Source organism: Ornithorhynchus anatinus, chromosome 13, assembly GCF_004115215.2.
Source record: "Ornithorhynchus anatinus isolate Pmale09 chromosome 13, mOrnAna1.pri.v4, whole genome shotgun sequence".
NCBI classification, from domain to species: domain Eukaryota; kingdom Metazoa; phylum Chordata; class Mammalia; order Monotremata; family Ornithorhynchidae; genus Ornithorhynchus; species Ornithorhynchus anatinus.
Window position 1 is genome coordinate 5,655,898 of NC_041740.1, and position 18,057 is coordinate 5,673,954.

Sequence of the window (18,057 nt, forward strand, 5' to 3'; positions counted from 1 at the left end):
ATAGCTAAAGCATAATAGGCTTTGATTACATGCTAAATAGAATCAAACATAATCCTGAGTTAATTACGTGGAGATAATTTTATAATTATATCAATTCAATTTAAAAAGCAATGCATTGTTAACCTCAAATTTTAAATGGGAATAATAATTCAAAATAAAATTCTCATTAATTTGGAATATCTGAAATGCCTATCAGGTCATTTCGTCTTTTCCCCTTAAACGGGCAAATGCGAACATAAACTTATCTCATCTATTGTCCTATTACCTGTCTATACTCCTATCGAGAAAGTGGAAAACACTGGAAAATCACAGACAAAAGAAGCTGTCTGGGAAGAGCATTTCCCAGCATTGACCTGCTCTCAAATGCTAAAGACGCTCATCTGCATTTCTATTCTGCCCAGCTTGTATGTGGAAGTAACGCCCAACGGTGACCGACTTGGATGAGCTCCAGGGAGAATGCCCTCTGTCTCAGAGACACTCTCACTTGGTTGAATGGAGTCTGCGGCCAGAAGACTGGGGTGAAGGTCAAAGCCTCTGTCACAGCTGCAGGTGGCTTATTTCCTCTCCCCCAAACTCAACCGTACCTCTGAAGTGGTGCCCACGGTCTCGTGAAATGCGACCAGGAGGCCGACTCGGGGGGAAAAGGGGTTGTGGGCAGAGAGAGGGGACCCGCCGTGTGCAATTTGTAACTGAGACCTTAAAAAGAAAAAAGCAGAGCGAGAGAGAGGGGTTGAGCCAGGGGCAGCGGAGATTCTGGAGGAGTTGTCCATGGGGCGCAAAAGGGGTCGAGACTTTTGCCTTCTGAAATCCTAGGGAGAAACAAGTTGGACAGATATTGTTCTGCCGGTGGACCAAACCCCATGTGTGTGTGTATGTGTCGCTCTCTCGGCCAACTGTATTTCGACTTAAAGTCAACAATTGCCAATGGTGGATCTTTGTCTCCCTGGGTACCCGGCCCTGTGGATCACGTCTTTTGTGTGGAAACGGAAAGCGCCATATGGATTCACCAGCAAATCTTTCGGAAACAAAAAGCTGGCGTCAAGAATGAATGTAATGCAATCCAGCGAAGTCGTGAACCAAAACAGTCCCCACACCTAAAGTACAGGCGTTACAATGTACTTTGTGCTTAGCACCATGTAACAAAGTTCAACACAGAGCGAAACACCGAAAAGTTGAATATACGTTTTCACACAGGTAAGAAAATCTATTAGAGGCAAATCAAGTGTTGGAGGTTGTTGCTTTTTCTCAATAAGATTTAAAGCCCTCTCTCCCTTCCCCCCACAGGGTTATTTCATCCATACTTTTTTAAATGCTTCCTAGTCAAACTTGAATATGCAATGAAGCTCCAGAGCTTTGTGGCGGAAATATAATTAAACTGGTGAAAGATGTAAAAGATGAAGAATGGGGATGACATCAGGCCGATTTCACACTTGGCACTCGGATGGCTGGACCCAAGCCGTGCTCTTACCATGCAACACAGATCAAAGTGCACTGCCACTGCTAAAAAGGCAAAAGGGGCCTTAAGTATGCTAATCCCCAGGACAAATATATTTTAATCTTGTTAGAATACAAGTTAATGCTGCAGCTCAGTGGCTGAACTTTGTCAGACTGTAGAGATCCATTTTTACTTTCACTCTGAATGAGGAAGACCTCCTGGTTTATTCATACTTAATAAAAGTAAATTTTCCCGATAAACCGCTAGATAGCGCGTATCATCCCACCTGGAGGTTTTTATTGTGAAGAGGGGTGGTTTCAAAGATGTCCCCCCACCCCCCAACCCCCCAGCCACAAGCCAACACCTACCTCTCCCAGATCCCACCTCCCCCCTACCAACAGCCACTCTGGATGGTACTTGGAAGTGATGATTTGGGGGAAGAAGTGGGAAATTATAAAATTAATTAAAATGTCCTGAAAGGTGTTTGGGGTCGCTTTAGGCCGGAAGTCTCCCTGCCAAATGGATTCCTTTCATCAGTGCTCTCGCATGTATTTGCCCAATATCAATTTTCCTTTCTCCTAGTTTTGTGTTGAACCCAGCAGCTCATGTGCTGCTCCACTGATCTGCATGAGGCGGAGAGAGCCCAAGCCTTGCCTTTGGGACCTCCGCTTAAATCACCCCTCTAGATATAACCACAAATCCACACACAGATAGCCCCGCTGCAGCACCCCTACAACTTCAAGGGAGCCTGACATGTAAGGTTATGCAGAGTTAAGCTGCGTTGAGAGGCCCTGCCTGGTCAATATTGCTGATGGCAGCTATTGAAAGGCATTTTTCGTATTTCTGTTTGGGTGCGTTTTAGAATTTCCCCTGCCCGTGTTAGACTACCTGACTCTATCCAAAATGGGCATTACCTCCCCGGATTCTAAAGGGCATCTTTGAGCTTGGTCCCTGTAGAAGCATAGGGTTCTTATCCTCTAGCCCGGAAGGTCATTGCATAGCCTGTTTCAGAGGCAAATGTAAAACCATTGAGGTGATTGGCAGGGCCCACTGGTGGAGCCAGTGGCTTTTCTCTCTCCTTCAGAGACGCCCGGCATCACATCCCGTATTAGAGCCAGGCTCGCAAAAACTGCTCTAAAGTACTGATAGTAGGGTGTCCAATAAGCTGGCCCTAGTTGGAAGAACTGTATCATAGCATATTATCCTTTTCTACTTACTTAATGATGCATCTATTAGCTACCGAGCACTCAGGGCATCCACTTATTAACATAAACATAAAATTCTTTCAACATAAAATGATGCTTCACTCTTTAGAAGAGAAGTGTAAATTCAGGATCATGATGTGGGGTGGACCAAGGGGGTCAGGAACTAGAGCTGATTGCTATGCTTTTGTAAACAGAGTCACCCCATGTGATCTCAGCAGGGGTAAATATGCATGCTCTTTAAATTAGAGGAGAACCGGGAATGGGAGAAAAAGCTTAGACACCTGGAATCACAGGGACGAGAAGATAACTCTTTATAGAGCATAGATTATTCCTTGACCCTGATTAATATTTCTCTCTCGAGAGTTCTATCCTCCAGTTTAAGATGGACTTTAATAATTGAGCTTCTGTCACCTCCCTTTGAGAATTAAGCCATAATTTCCTAATCTCACTCTCATATTTCCCAAACATTAGTGTAGATCTTTGTGCCTTGTTTTTGCCTTTTGAATAGCATCACTCGCCCTTCTGAAAGCTTGTCCCTCTCCACTCCATCCTGCTCTGCCTCCCAAGCCCTGAGTAGATTTGGGCTCTATAAATTTTGGTGATGAAGATGATGATTGCTCAAAATGCGTTTACGCTCTTTCAGATATAGATGAATCTGTACCAGTTCCTTTGGTCTTACATGGCACTTTCAGTCCCAAAGTGGTCTCACATTGCTGTCTTCTCTGGAGCATTGTGAGGTGGGGGAAAGGCAGGCATTATTATCCCCATTTTATAGATGAGGAAACTGAGGTAAAGAGGTTTAATAATAAAGGTAAGAGGGTCTTGCCCAAGATTGCTGGTGATCAAGCTGGGCTAGAATTTAGATCCTCTGGCTTTCAGACCACTGCCCTTTCTACTGTAAGATGCCGCCTTCCCAAATTATTTAGATTTTTTTGAAACTGAACTGGCTGGTGATCAAGATGTAACTAGAATTTAGGTTCTCTGGCTTCCAGACCAGTTCTGCTTTCACTACCCTTTAGAATATTTTGAACCAAACTGAACAAGGGCTTATCATATTCCCTTCCATAATATGATACTATCCTATCTGGGGAAGCAGCATGGCGTAATGGATAGAGTATGGGCCTGGGAGTCAGAAGGTCATGGATTCTAATTCCGGTTCCGCCACTTGTCTGCTGGGTGACCTTGGGCAAGTCACTTCACTTCTCTGTGCCTCGGTTTCCTCCTCTGTAAAATGGGATTAAGACTCTGAGCCCCATTTGGGACAGGGACTGTGTCCAACCCAAATTGCTTGTCTCCACCCCAGAGCTTAGTACAGTGCCTTGCACACAGTAAGCCCTTAACAAATACCAGAATTATTATTATTATATTTTGGATCAGCCATACCTTTTTATTATTTAAACCTAGAGTGAAAATTACTGTCTGATCTGTTCAACCCTATTCTTAAATCCCTCCAGAATTCACCCTTCCTTAACTTTTTAAATTCACAGAACAGGTATTTGGGATGGGTCCCGGAGCATCTTGAAAAAAATCATCCTCCAAATTAGCATTTTAAAATTTCATCTTGTTTATTCCCCTTATTTCTCATCTCTCTGTTTCCATTTAAATCCTCTTTGGTGGGAACAATATTGTCTCATTTAGGATTGCACATTTCATCAACTCTATTCACCGTACCAAAATCCAATTAAGGCTGTTCACCATTGTTTTCATTTGGGCGATGAAATGAATGTGGTCTTTCAGCTGACTCGTGGAGATATTGCACAAAGCTGGACACAATAAAGAACCTCATGGAACCCACTAAACTTTATCTCCCAACTGGATACTCTCTAGACTTTAAAAATATTCGTATGATCTTTCATCCAGTCTTGGACTAAATACATTTACGAGAATAATTTTTAAGACAACAAAAGACTTTGTTGAAATTTGAGACATCATATTAAGACACCTGTATTCCCCACCAGCAGTGTTTTAAGTACAAACAACACTAATATCTTTAGTTTGTATTAATTAGGTGATTATGACTTCATTCAAGGAGTGCAGAGCACTTCCATTATATCATCTTACTGACTGCACCACTCCATATTACGTATTTCAGAAAGAGTTTGGGTACAGGCTTCTCTTATTTAACAGGCAGCAAAAGCAAAAAGATTTCCCAAAAATCATCCTGTGGGCCAGACTACATTTGAGACCAAGTCTTCAGGTTAAAAAAATCCTCCCTCCTTTCCTTTTGCCAGATTTACTGACCTAATTATGCTCTGGGGGTCTGAATGATCCTGAGTTGCTTTCTACACTGCGTAAGTTCAACAAAGACTCGCCCTGCCCAGCTCTTCTCTTTGTATTATGAAGATTTGGCAACAGAAACACCATAAGGATTTCCTCACTTACCAGAAGGTACCTGTTAATTTTTTTTTTAACAAGCTAAGGACAAATTACATTTATAGCAATAGTTTGGAGTCACAGTTGTCCGACCCTATCAATAAATATTTCTTATCAAATAGCTTTAAGGAAGTGAGCAGCTTCTGTAGACTGGATTAATCAATCGATCAATCAGTCATTGGTATTTATTGAGTGCTTTCTCTGGGCAGAGATGTGTAGTAAGAGCTTGGGGAATCCCTGTCTCCCCAAAAGTGCTTACAGTCTAGCTGGGGAGACAAACATTAAAATAAATTACAGATAGAGGAAGCAACAGAGTATAAAGATGTCATATATGGATGTAATGTTATCATAAACTGTAAGTATCTGACTGGAGAAATTGCAGAACAGGACTCTATTCTAATTGCAGAGTTTATGGTGCTTCTCTCTCACTGAATCTGTGAAAAAAAGTCACTTCCTTAGTATCCACTTCTTTGAAATAAGAATCAATCAATTAATCAATCGTATTTATTGAGCACTTACTGTGTGCGGAGCACTATACTAAGCACTTGGGAGAGTACAGTATAGAGTTGGTAAACATGTTCCCTGCCCACAATGCAGTACACACTCTAGACTTTAAAATCCCTAGAGTCTGGACTGTAAACTCCTATAAGCAGGGAATGTATCTATCAATTCTCCAAGTGCTTAGTGTAATATTCTACACATCATATGTGTTCAATAGATACTACTGATTGATATTGCATTTTTTAATTTCATTAGTACTCATGATGATTAACATTTGTAAAATTCTCTAAAGGTGGCAAAGACTGAATAGTATTGTTATTTGTAAGGCGCTTTCACATCCTTAGACAATTGATGTTTTTTATAAACAAAACAAGCAATCTTCACACTGTATTTGGAAAAGATAAGTCAATTTGAACCTTCAAAATTCAAAGATTTTGGAAAAATGACAGATTTTCAGACATTACCTGAAAATATCTTTACACAGAATATTAACTTCAACATCTTATTTTGAAAATTAAGATTTTATAGTTTTTGAAGACATAACCTCAAATTAAAAAAAAACCAAACTTTTGAAGCATGTAGCTGACTGGCATAGGAATTTAATTTTATTCAAAATATACCTAAATCTAGACCTTGTTGGCATCACTGAATATTAGAGCAAAAGGGGAAACAAGCATCCTTAATTAACCTCTTTCCCAAATGGAATATTTGAATAATGTAACTTTTATCAAAAGTAGCACTAGTACTTGAATAAATTGTGTTTTTTGCTTTCATATAAACATACTAATACAGGACTTTTACGATAAGTGCTAACCTATGAGTAAAAAGTTCCTGATGTCTCTGTTATGTGTTCAGAACTGTTATCACTTTGTTGGTTTTCCCAAAGGGCATTTTCTTATTTGTCTTGTCTCTAAAGAAAGATTTATGCTTCAAACAGCCATGTGTTGGAATGAACTATTAAATCAGTGGGTACATAGAGCTGCTGTGAGTGGCCCAAATTATGCAAAACTTGTCGGAAGTAAAAATGGTATATATGATTAAGGCATTTTTTACAAATGGGAAGCACAGGTCTGGGAGTCAGAGGACTTGGGTTCTAATCCTGACTCCACCATTTCCCTACTGTTTGACTTCAGTCACTTCACTTCTCTGTGCCTCAGTTTCCTCTACTGCAAAGTAGGGGTTCAATACCTGTTCTCCCTCCTACTTGGACTGTGAGCCCCATGTGAGATAGGGGCTGAATTCAGCCTGATTAACTTGTGTCTATCTCATCACTTAGAACATGTTTGACACATAGTAAGCGCTTAAAAAGTGCCATTTAAAAAAGTGCTGAAGACAGTGTATTGTGCCCAAAATGCATTCAATAAATACCATTCCCATTACTACAAGTTCCTGCCATCTCTTTCTAGTTTTCCTAAAGGAATTTTTCTCTCTCTTTAGATAACAGTTTACTTAAATTCAGAATAAAAGGAAATCATAATATAGGTCTCCCTTGTAACTAGAATGAGAGGACATAAAAGTGTGGCATCAAAAAAAAATAATAATGGTGCTATTTGTTAAGTGCTTACTATGTGCAGAGCACTGTTCTAAGCACTGGGGTAGATACAGGGTAATCAGGCTGTCCCACGTGAGGCTCACAGTCTTAATCCCCATTTTACAGATGAGGTCACCGAGGCACAGAGAAGTTAAGTGACTTGCCCACAGTCACACAGCTGACAAGTGGCAGAGGCGGGATTCGAACCCATGACCTCTGACTCCCAAGCCCACGCTGTTTCCACTGAGTCACTCTGCTTCCCAAAAAGTCCATAGAATTCTATGAATATCAAAGTTTGGTATTTAATAGGTTTGGCGTGTTACAGTAGGTAGGATCTTACTCCCTGAGAGTCTTTAGTCAGAGAATGATCTTACCCATGACATGAGCTTCCATCTTTAGGCACAAAAGAGGGAATTTCAGATTAAAGTTCAGCTTTGATCCTTTTCTAGCTGACTTGGCTTTTCCTGGGGTGTCACCCATTCTTGAAGATGACTGCATTAAAGCTACAGGTGCTCCGAGTTCAATGAGAATTTTCACGCCTTTGCTATTATATTCCTTCCTTAATGTTATTTTAATATTTTTGGATTTTGCTAAGAGGTATTGTAGTTTAATCGGGACCCTAAATGCTCATTTACCTTGTATGCCTTGGCAGTGCTCAATAGTTAAAGGAAGAGTGCTTCCAATCTAGTACATTTTATTATTTTCTGAGCCACAACCCTCCTGCAACAGTCCATAAATAATTCATTGGGTATTTTGCCTTAGAGGAACGTTAAGAAGCCATGTGGGAAATGGGAGCTGTAGAGGTGGGGATCCTCAGGGCCCCAAACAGGGAGGCATACCCATTTCTGAAGGTAAATCATAGAGTTATTTAAATGAGTATGGAACATTTCATAGCGGAATAGCTCAGACTCATGTTTGAGCGCTGCTTCTAGGAGAGGTCACACAGAGTATTGTGTGTTTAGTTAAATTCTCACCTTGTAGGAAAGAATTAAAACTTATTTTTAAAGGACCTTAACCTAAAAATACAACAACAGCGACAACAAGAAGTTTTAGAAAAACCCTTCTGGTGCTTTTTAAATGAGGCATTTTCCATGAATATTTGTGGGAATATTTCTGTATTATTTTACTTCTAAATATTTTAGGAAATTTTACAAAAATCATTAGAGGAGAAGAGGAAAGAAGGATGAATATACATCAGGGAGTAAGTAAAGAGAAGGGATGGGGGACTTTCACATTCTCTAGTATACAAGTAAGTTTCCCAGGGAACTCTGGGAATTCTGCAAGGTGTAAATAGAATGGACCCAGGATCAGAGAGCCTCAGACAGAAAAGAACTGGAAAAGGCAAACTGCATCGCAATGTAAAAACAAAAACAAAAACATTTTCAGGTAGGGCCACATTGAATGTTTACAGTTAACTGCGTAAGAGCGAATGTTTTGCCCTTTGTTCCCTTTCCAAAAAAAAGGAAATTTATATACTAGGAAGATGAAGGCAGACTGGGATAGATTTCTGCCTTTAATAATTGTAGAATTTGTCAAGCACTTAATTTGTTCTGTGTTTTGGAGACGATCAGATAGGACACAGTTGCTGTCCCACATTAGACTCAGTCTAAGAGGAAAGGAAAACAGATATTTTGTGCCCATTTTACAGATGAGGAAACTGAGGCACAGAGAAATAAGTGATTTGTCCAATGTTACACAACATCAAGTGGCAAGTCCCCTTTAGATTGTAAACTTGGTGTGGGCAAGGAACGTGTCTACTAATTCTGTTGTACTCTCCCAAGCATTTAGTAAAGTGCTTTGATAATTCATATTTATTGAGTGCTTAGTCGATAAATTTATTTATTTGTGATTGATTGATTGATGTGGCGGAGCTGGAATTAAATTTCTTCCCCCATACTCTTTCCAATAGGCACACTGCCTCCCTGAATTCAGCAAAACAAGAACTGCAGAGGTGCTTCCTTTTTCCCAAATGGTTGCCCAAGTGGGCATGTTTTGACTCTATCCAGAACAGGGGAGAGTGCCCCAAACTGGTTTCCTCAGCTTTTGTTCCTCTTTCCTTTATGGCACACTAATTTCTCCTCTTGCTTGGAATTCCGCACATGGGTTATTCTTTAAATTATATGAACCTAAATAAGTTTGGAGTGGTCCCCATTTGAGCTGATAACATTTACTAAGCCCTTACAATGTGGAAAATACTAAGGTCTGGGGACAATATGTAGACATTGATTTAGACACAGACTCTGGGACACAAGATGCTCACAGTCTATAGGGAGGAGAGGGCAGGGGAATAAGGATAAGGATCCAGATAAGGAAAGGAGAGATAACAAACAACACCTGGGCAGGTTCAAAAGGAAGAAAACAATATACTCCCTCATCTATAATTTCCTTCTTCCTCTTGTCTGTAAATTATTCCACTGTATAGTAAGGTCCTCAAGGGGAACGATCATGTCAACTAGAGAAGCAGCAGGGCCTAGGGGAAAGATCATGGGTTTGAGAGAAAGACCTGGTTCTAATGCCCACTCTGCCACTTGTCTGCTGTGTGACCTGGGGCAAATCACATAACTTCTCTGTGCCTCAGTTTCCTCATTTGTAAAATGGAGACAAAATAGCTGTTCCCCCTCCCACTTAAACTGGGAGCCCCCTGTGGGATTGGGACTGCATCCTACTTGATTAACTTGTATCTATCCCAACTCTTAGAACTGTGCTTGACACCTAGTAAGTTCTTAACAAATACTACAAGTATTATCATTATTATTATTATTAGTGTATGTGTTTGTGTGATTGTGCAGCAGTCTCAGATAACCCAGGATTCCACTTTAATGCAACACAAGCCTCAAAGATAACACAATAACAGAATCCTAGTGGACCAACTTCCATTCACTCATTCAAACACCCCATCAATCAGTCAACCAACCAATGGCATTTATTGACCACTTGTGTGCAGACCACTGTACTAAATGCTTGAGAAAATACAATACAATGTCAATTTTCCTGCTTGAGTCACAGTATCTTCGCTTGGGAATGTGATTCAGGTTTTAAATGTGAATTGTGACTGCTAGGTTCACTGCCTGACTTGCCTATGTGACCTCTAATAATGACCACATTTACTGTATTGTTTATTCTAGGTTTTGGAGAAATCTACTAGTCCCAGAACCTGGTCTCAGGGAGTTTACAGCCCAAAGGGATGGAAACAGCATGGACTAGTGGAAAGAGTCTTTTGTGATCTGGGTTCTAATCCCCACTCTTCCATTTGCCAGCTGTGTGACCTGGGGCAAGTCACTTAACTTCTCTGTATCTCAGGGGTCTCATCTGTAAAATGGGCATTAAATCACCATTCTTCCTACTTAGTCTGTGAGACCTGTTTGGGAAAGGAACTGTGTCCAATCTGAATTTACCTGAATTTACCTCAGTGCTTAACATATAGTAAGCACTTAACAAATGCCACTAAAATTAAAAAAAGGTAAACAAATTGCACAAGTATGCAAGTGGAGAAAACTCATAAGAGACAGAGATAACTGTAAAAAACCATAATGCACACTACAGAAACAAATATTGCTACAACATTCAGAGTAGAATTTAAGATGTTATAAAAGTGATGAAAAACCTCTCAATAAAGCCATAGGTAACTCACTTAGATTTGGGGGATATGCCATTTTTATATATTAGACACCGTGGCTCATAAATGGAGAAAAAGAACTGAATAAGTAATATTCACAGTACAATACATGCTCTTGAAGTACAAGAGCACTGAGAGGAAATGGTGTAAATCTATAATATAAATTCTGCCTCGAGCACTCATGCAAACCATGACTTTGACCATGCAATCAGCCTTTCATTACTAAAAAGATGTTTGACCATGTCCATGAGGTAGTGCATTCTGAGTGCCTGCTATTGCTCAAAACTTCTCCTCACATTTAATTGAAGAGCTTCTTAGTTTTCCTCTACTTTAGCCCACTGGCAAAGTTTTTAGGCCCAAGAGTCTATCAAAGCTAATAACATTGACGAGCTCCTATGAACTCCAGGCCAGTGTCTTGAACTGGGTAACACGGGCCAACAGATGGGCATTGTTGGCTACGGTATAAAGGCTCTCCAAAAGGAATGCCTTGCTCAGTATCTTCTAAGTCAAATTTTTTGACCCACTGTCGACACACTATAGAAATATGCTCCACTGAGAGAGGGTGCTAAGGAAACAATGGTGATTAACCCATCAATCTTATGAATTGGGAAACAGCATGCCTAGTGGAAAATGACCGTGCCTGGGAGTCAGTGAACCTGGGTTCTAATTCCAGCTCTGCCACTTGTTTGCTGTGTGACCATGGGCATGTCACTTAACTTCTCTGTGCTTTAGTTTCAACTGCAAAATGGGGATTCAACATGTATTCTCCCTTCCACTTAGACTGTGAGTCCAAATGGGACAGGGACTCTGTCTAATCTGATTATCTTGCATCTACCCCAGCACTTAGTTCAGTGCTTGGCACATAGTAAGTAGTTAAATACTATCATGCTCCTCTTCCTCATTATTATTATAATGCTTCAAGAGACAGCATTTCTTTGAAATGACCACATTTCTCACTATAATCTAAAAGCTTCCATCACTGTCCCACAGGTCGCTTAAGCACTTTTGAACTCATAACTTTCTGTAGTACTTATGTACATACTTACATACTTATTTAAGCAGTAATAATAATAATAATGTTGGTTAATGATGATAATGGTATTTAAGTGCTTACTATGTGCCAAGCACTGTTCTAAGCACTGACTACTGTTCTAAGTGCCGGATAAGTGCTTACTATGTGCCAAACATTGTACTAAGTGCTGGGGTAGAGTCAGGATAGTTAGGTAGGACTCAGCCAAAACTTTTGGAATGCCTGTTGGGGCTATTCCAACAGAGGTGAAGGTTTTTGATCAATGAACCACTTAGGGCACCCCACGTGATGGACGGGCCCGGTAGGTAGCTGGCTAAGGTGACCACAGCAGATACCAAGGTAGGAATGCTGTAAACACAGGCTCCGCTTCCGAGTCACAGAACTTGGCTGAGGGAACCTAGGTGGATGGAGGCTGGCACCTTAAAATAAAAATCCTAGACCTAAAAGTACTCGTTGCCCTAACTATACCAGCAGGGGACTGACCTAGTGGCAACTGGATTGTCTGATATAAAACTGGATTCCTGGCCACTCTGGTCCCATTGCATGCCTCCAGGGCAACTCTTACCTGGACTTTGGGGAACATAAAAGGGAAAAAGAGAAGAGAGTCCTAATCGTGGCATGCCTGAAGTCCCAGTGACCCTTGATCTGGAAAGATTGAGTGGCTCAATTCCCATTTGGCAGCCAAAGCCTGACAGGGAATCTGCCTCTTGTGTAGAGCAGGACCACCTGGTGTTTGGTGGGGGATTCCTTTGGCACTAACCTTTAGTCTTCCAAGTCCGGTTCAGAGATCTGTGGCTGAGTGAAACAGGGGAAGTGTTCCCCACTCCAGTCTTCTACTTGGGCCCCATTGGCTTCTGGGACCCATCGGCAACCCAGCGTTTGTCTTGAACTGCCCCTGACCAGGACATCATGGTTCAGAAACCATTAGGAGAGAGAGGGTAAGACTTTGGATCACTGAATGGATTCACATGCAGCTGTTTCCACACCAGTACAGAGAGCCTTGGGACTCAGCTGAGCAGAGCAGCTGAATGGCTGCTAGTCAGGGCTGCATGTGTGATTGCATTTTTTTGTGTGTGTTGCCCTTTAAAAGTGGGGCAACACTGTTGCTAAACCTAACCCCCAGGAAATGATCGAGGGGTATCTGGTCGGTATCAAGACCATTCTTTTTTTTCCTTAGCACTGGCCCAAGGCTCAGGGTCTTCCTACTCTGACCCACGGGGACTGACAGGGGACAATGGAATTAACCTGGGGAGGTAGCTCCTTGCAGATGATTGAGGGCAGGAGAGGGTGAGTTTAAACTTTTCCAAGGAAGAAAAAACTCTCTAAGGAGAATCTTATTTCTGGGGGTAAGCCTAGTGTAGGGAGGCAGGGTGGAAAGAGCATGGGCCCAGGTTTTAATCCCAGCTCTGCCCCTGACCTGTTGGGTGACTTTGGGAGAGTCACTTGGCCTCTGCAAGCTTCCATTTTGTCATGTGTAAAATGGGGATGCTACCCATTCTTTTTTTTAATGGTATTCATTAAGTGCTTACTATGTTCTAGACACTCTACTAAGTGCTGGGGTAGATACAAGGTAATTGGGTTGGACACAGCCCCGGGCCCACAAAGAGCTCACAGACTTAATCCTCATTTTACAGATGAGGGAACTGAGGCACAGAGAAGTGAAGTGACTTGCCTAAGGTCACACTGTAGTCAAGTGGTAGAGTAGGATTAGAATTCAAGTCCTCTGACTCCCAGGCCCAGACTCTTTCCCCTAGGCCATGTCTTCCCCTTCCCTTACCTCTTAGTTTGTGAGCCCTGTGTGGGGCAGGGACTCTGTCCTAGCTGATTATCTTGTGTCTACATCAGTCCTTGGCACATAATATACCCTTAGCAAACACCAGCTTTGTTAGTAGCACATATGCAGGACAACACAAGTTTTCCCAAGGTCTGGGGAGGCTCTGCAGAATGCTTTTCCTTTAAACACCTGCCAAGCAAAGGGGGTTAAATATGTATAACAATAATAATAGTAATTATGGTATTTTTCAAGCGCTTAACATAAGCCAGGCACTGTACTAAGTGCTGGAGTGGATAAAAGCAAATGAGGTTGGACACAGTGCCTGTCCCACATGGGGCTCATTGTCTCAATCCCCATTTTACAGATAAGGTAATTGAGGCAGAGAAGTGAAGAGACTTGCACAAGGTCACACAGCAGAGCTGGGATTAGAACCATGACCTTCTGACTCCCAGGCCGATCCACTACACCACGCTGCTTCTACACTCTTAGGGTCCCCCAGCGAGGGTCGGTGATTGCTGAGAGCCAGTGTGAGTATACACACTCTGGAGGATGCTCTCTCACCTGGACACCCCTGCCCGTGTCCACCTGAATAGCCCACCTGAAGCCTCCCTTGCCTCTGCTTTAACTTCCCCAGGTCCCAGAGGTGTCACCCAGTCAGGGCAGTATGGGAAGCAGAATGGTCTAGCGGAAAGAGTCCGGGCCTGGGAGTCAGAGGACTTGGGTTCTAATCCCTACTCTGCCACTTGTCTGTTGTGTGTGATCTTGGACAAGTCATTTGACTTCTCTGTGCCTCAGTCCCCTCATCTGTAAAATGAGGATTAAGACTGTGAGCATATGTGGGACAGGGACAGTGTCCAATGTGATTTTCGTATATATACTCCAGCACTTAGTACAATGCCTGGCACATAGTAAGTGCTTAACAAATGCTCTGCACATAGTAAGTGCTCAATAAATATTAAATTACTCTTCCTTCAAAGCCTTGTTGAAAGCACATCTCCTCCAAGAGGCCTTCTCCGACTAAACTCTCCTCTCCTCTTCTCCCATTCCCTTCTATGCCACACAGACTGGTTTCCTTTATTCATTCCTCCCTTCCAGCCCCACAGCACTTAGGTACATATCTGTAATTTATTTATTTACAAAAATGTCTGTCTTCCCCTCTAGACGGTAAGCCAGTTGTGGGCAGGAAATGTGTCTGTTTCAAGCACTCTTCCAAGTGCTTAGCACAGTAAGTGTAGGGAAGCAGCGTGGCTCAGTGGAAAAGAGCCTGGGCAGAGTCAGAGGTCATGAGTTTGACTCCCGGGTCTGCCACTTAGCTGTGTGACTATGGGCAAGTCACTTAACTTCTCTGTGCCTCAGTTCCCTCATCTGTAAAATGGGGATTAACTGTGAGCCTCACGTGGGACAACCTGATTACCCTGTATCTACCCCAGCGCTTAGAACAGTGCTCTGCACATAGTAAGCGCTTAACAAATACCAACATTATTATTATTATTATTACAGTACTCTGTACAAAGTAAGCACTCAGTAAATACGATTGAATGAATACCCCTAACAAAGACCATTAAAAAAAATGTAACTGTACATCCCTGTTTTTCCACAATGAGTGTCAGCAATCTGCCAGCTGCCGTTCCTACAAAAACAGATGCTGTCTCACCTGAAAGAATTCACATCCAGAAAGGAGTGGCTCTTTTCAAGCGGGATCTGCATTAGGATCCTAAGACGTGGAGGCAAAAGAGAAAACAGAGCCAGGTGCTGCAGATGACTACGTGACAGAGCAACAACAGGCGGTCTTTGTGTGTGTACAGTGTGGCCGGGGCTGTGGCTCCCGCAATGGCCTTCTTAGACACCCCCGCACCCACCTACAAGCGGTTATCACCGTCAGCGGTGCCTCTTGAGCACGAAGAACTACCATGTAGAGCCTTTCTCTCCTGGTAATGTAATTTGGTACAGCAGAAACCTGGTGCTAAAGTCCTGCTTACAAGTGTGTTCTGCACATGGGGATGTGCTTATTTTTGTGCGTTTGGGTGTGTGAGGGCGTGTGGAGTGGAAATAGACAATCTACATCACTCTGGGGCATCTGCTCTGCTCCCTTTAGCACCTTAGCTTCCCTGTCGGGTTGGGAAAGCACAGGAGATGAGCCCGCCGAGCTCTATTTTCTGCTCCCACATGCCCCCAAGGAGGCCCAGTCCATCACCACCCTCTATACTTCCGGCTGTTGCCATGGTAAGCTTCAGGCATCCAAGAGGGGTAGCTGAAAAGGCAGTCGAAAACAAGCTTCTGCAGAGAGATTGGAATAAAAGTGGAAGGACTGAGATTGGCTAAGACTCCGTCAGGGGGAACAAAATCAGCCAAGCCCCAGGCAGGGTGTGGACAAGTCCACAGATGTGGGAAGGAGAGAGGGCACTGTCCCCCAAATGAAATGGAAGCAGCAGTCACAAGGGATAAAAAGGCTAAAACCACATCAAATGCTTTGGCACCAGTCCACGAGGAAGCGAAGAGCAAAGTTACCAATAGTCTTGAAAAGGCAAGACAAGTCAAGAAGGACGAGAATGGAGAAAAGGCCCTTAATAAAGCTAAGCCAGAGCCAAGTGTGGGAAAGTCCAGCAAAACGAGAAGGAGAGAAACTAACTTGGAGGGAGAGTTGAGGAAAATGAAAGCCCATAAATAGTTGCCAGGGTAGAAAAGATATTAGAATTAGGATGCCAAGGGGAGGAGGAGGGATTGGGGATATGAATGGGGAGAGGAGGTCCGAGTAAACGCAAGTGGCTTGTATGTGATTTCCAAATTTGTGGAGAAGCGATTAAACGATTGCTGTGGGCAAAGCACTGTACTAAACATTGGGAAAACCTGTAAAAAAAACCTGTAAATGATTAAATGCTGGGGAAACAAGAAGGGGACAGCCTATTGGAAAAGCAGGGAGAGAAGGATTGAGGGAAGAAGAGGAGATGTCAAGCATTGTTGATTTCTCTGGACTTGCTAGTGATGAGTTAGCCAACCTCAAATGTTTCAAATCTATATCTTTTTTTTCTGAAATCACTGGTCTTTTTAGCATAAACCATTCCCATAGTGTTCCTTGGTTTTTGCCAGGCCTACTTCCATTTCCACCACCTTCTACCCCTCCCCTTTCCCCCCACCCCATCCACCTCCAATTTTCCCTCCCCCCTCCCCCCTTTCTTACCCTCCACATCCATCTCCACCTTCCTCCTCCCTGCTTTCTTCCCCCTCCACCTCCTTCTTCCCCCTCCACCTCCATAATCCACATCCACATCCACTTTCACCTCCTCCTCCATCTCCATCGATGCTCTGGTTAAAAACAGCAGGAGAAGGATTCAGTGGTCAGTGTCACTAGAGATTGCAAAGGGGAGAGACGAAAGAATTGAGAGATTCAGTAAGGAGTAACTTCAGGTTGGAACAGGGGGAGATGAGAAAAATTGGATACCAGGAGCAGCAATGAAATGAAAAGGTTTGCAAACAATTTTTTCCAGGCCAGTATTTACCGAGTGTGTTAAACTGTGACACGAATCAGGTTACAGAGGTTTATTGGAAAAAGGAAGTTACGGCTCGTTCGTTACTGTGACATTTAAACACAAATTAAGAGAAAAATTCAGGTGAAGTTTATCTTTCATGTTGTTCTAAAAGTAATAAAAAAGAACACTGAAGACTGAAAATCCTGACCTTTGGACTTGGATTACTGGTTTCAGGGAAACACTAATATTTTGTTATTCTAATATTATTTCTCACAACCTTTTCATTTCCCACCTACTTCTCTCTCCCCTTTAGTCCCCCAGCTCTTTTTGAATGTTAAAGAACTGATTTCCTTTATTGGTCATATCCCAACTATACTACAAGCATAATCACAGCTATTTTTTTTTCTCCAACCAAACTAAATATTTTTCTTGAGACTCAAAGTGCTCATGGAGGTGATCATTTACAGGGGACCTCTGTCCCCTTCCTCCTCTTCTCTACGTGCCGTCACAACTCTGAGACAAGGAGGCAAAAGAGAAAACAGCACCAGGTGCTGTAAGCATTAGCATCACAGCCCAACAAGAGACAGACTCTTTGTAGGCACAATGTGACCGAGTCTTTGGGTCCTACAGGGCCATACACTCCCTTGTAGGTGAATTTCACCATCAGCTGTGTCTTCTCCGAATATGGACAACTGGGTATGCTGTCACAACTCAAATAAATACGATTGAATGAATGAATGACTTGCTGGAAAGCTGAATAATTACAAATGCAATGGATCCCTGTGACCCTGTCATCCAAGGTACAGCCCCCAGGACCTCACATTCATGGCCTTCCCCCACAGCAGTGAGGGCAGTGACCCCTTGACCTCCTCCTCCTCTCCCTAACTCAAAGGAGAATCAATCAATGGTATTAATTGAGCACTCACTATGTGCGGAGCACTGTACTAAGAGAAGGCTTCCAATAGAAAGCTAAAAATCCCATCAGCAAAAAGCTTCAAATTGTGGGTTTCAATTGAGCGCAGATCTAGATTTATGCAGCAAGGCCTTCTCTTACTAGTAATATCTGCTACAGCTTCACAGCAGTTACATGAAGCACCAGTGAGGTTTTCACAGAGGCTTTCAAGA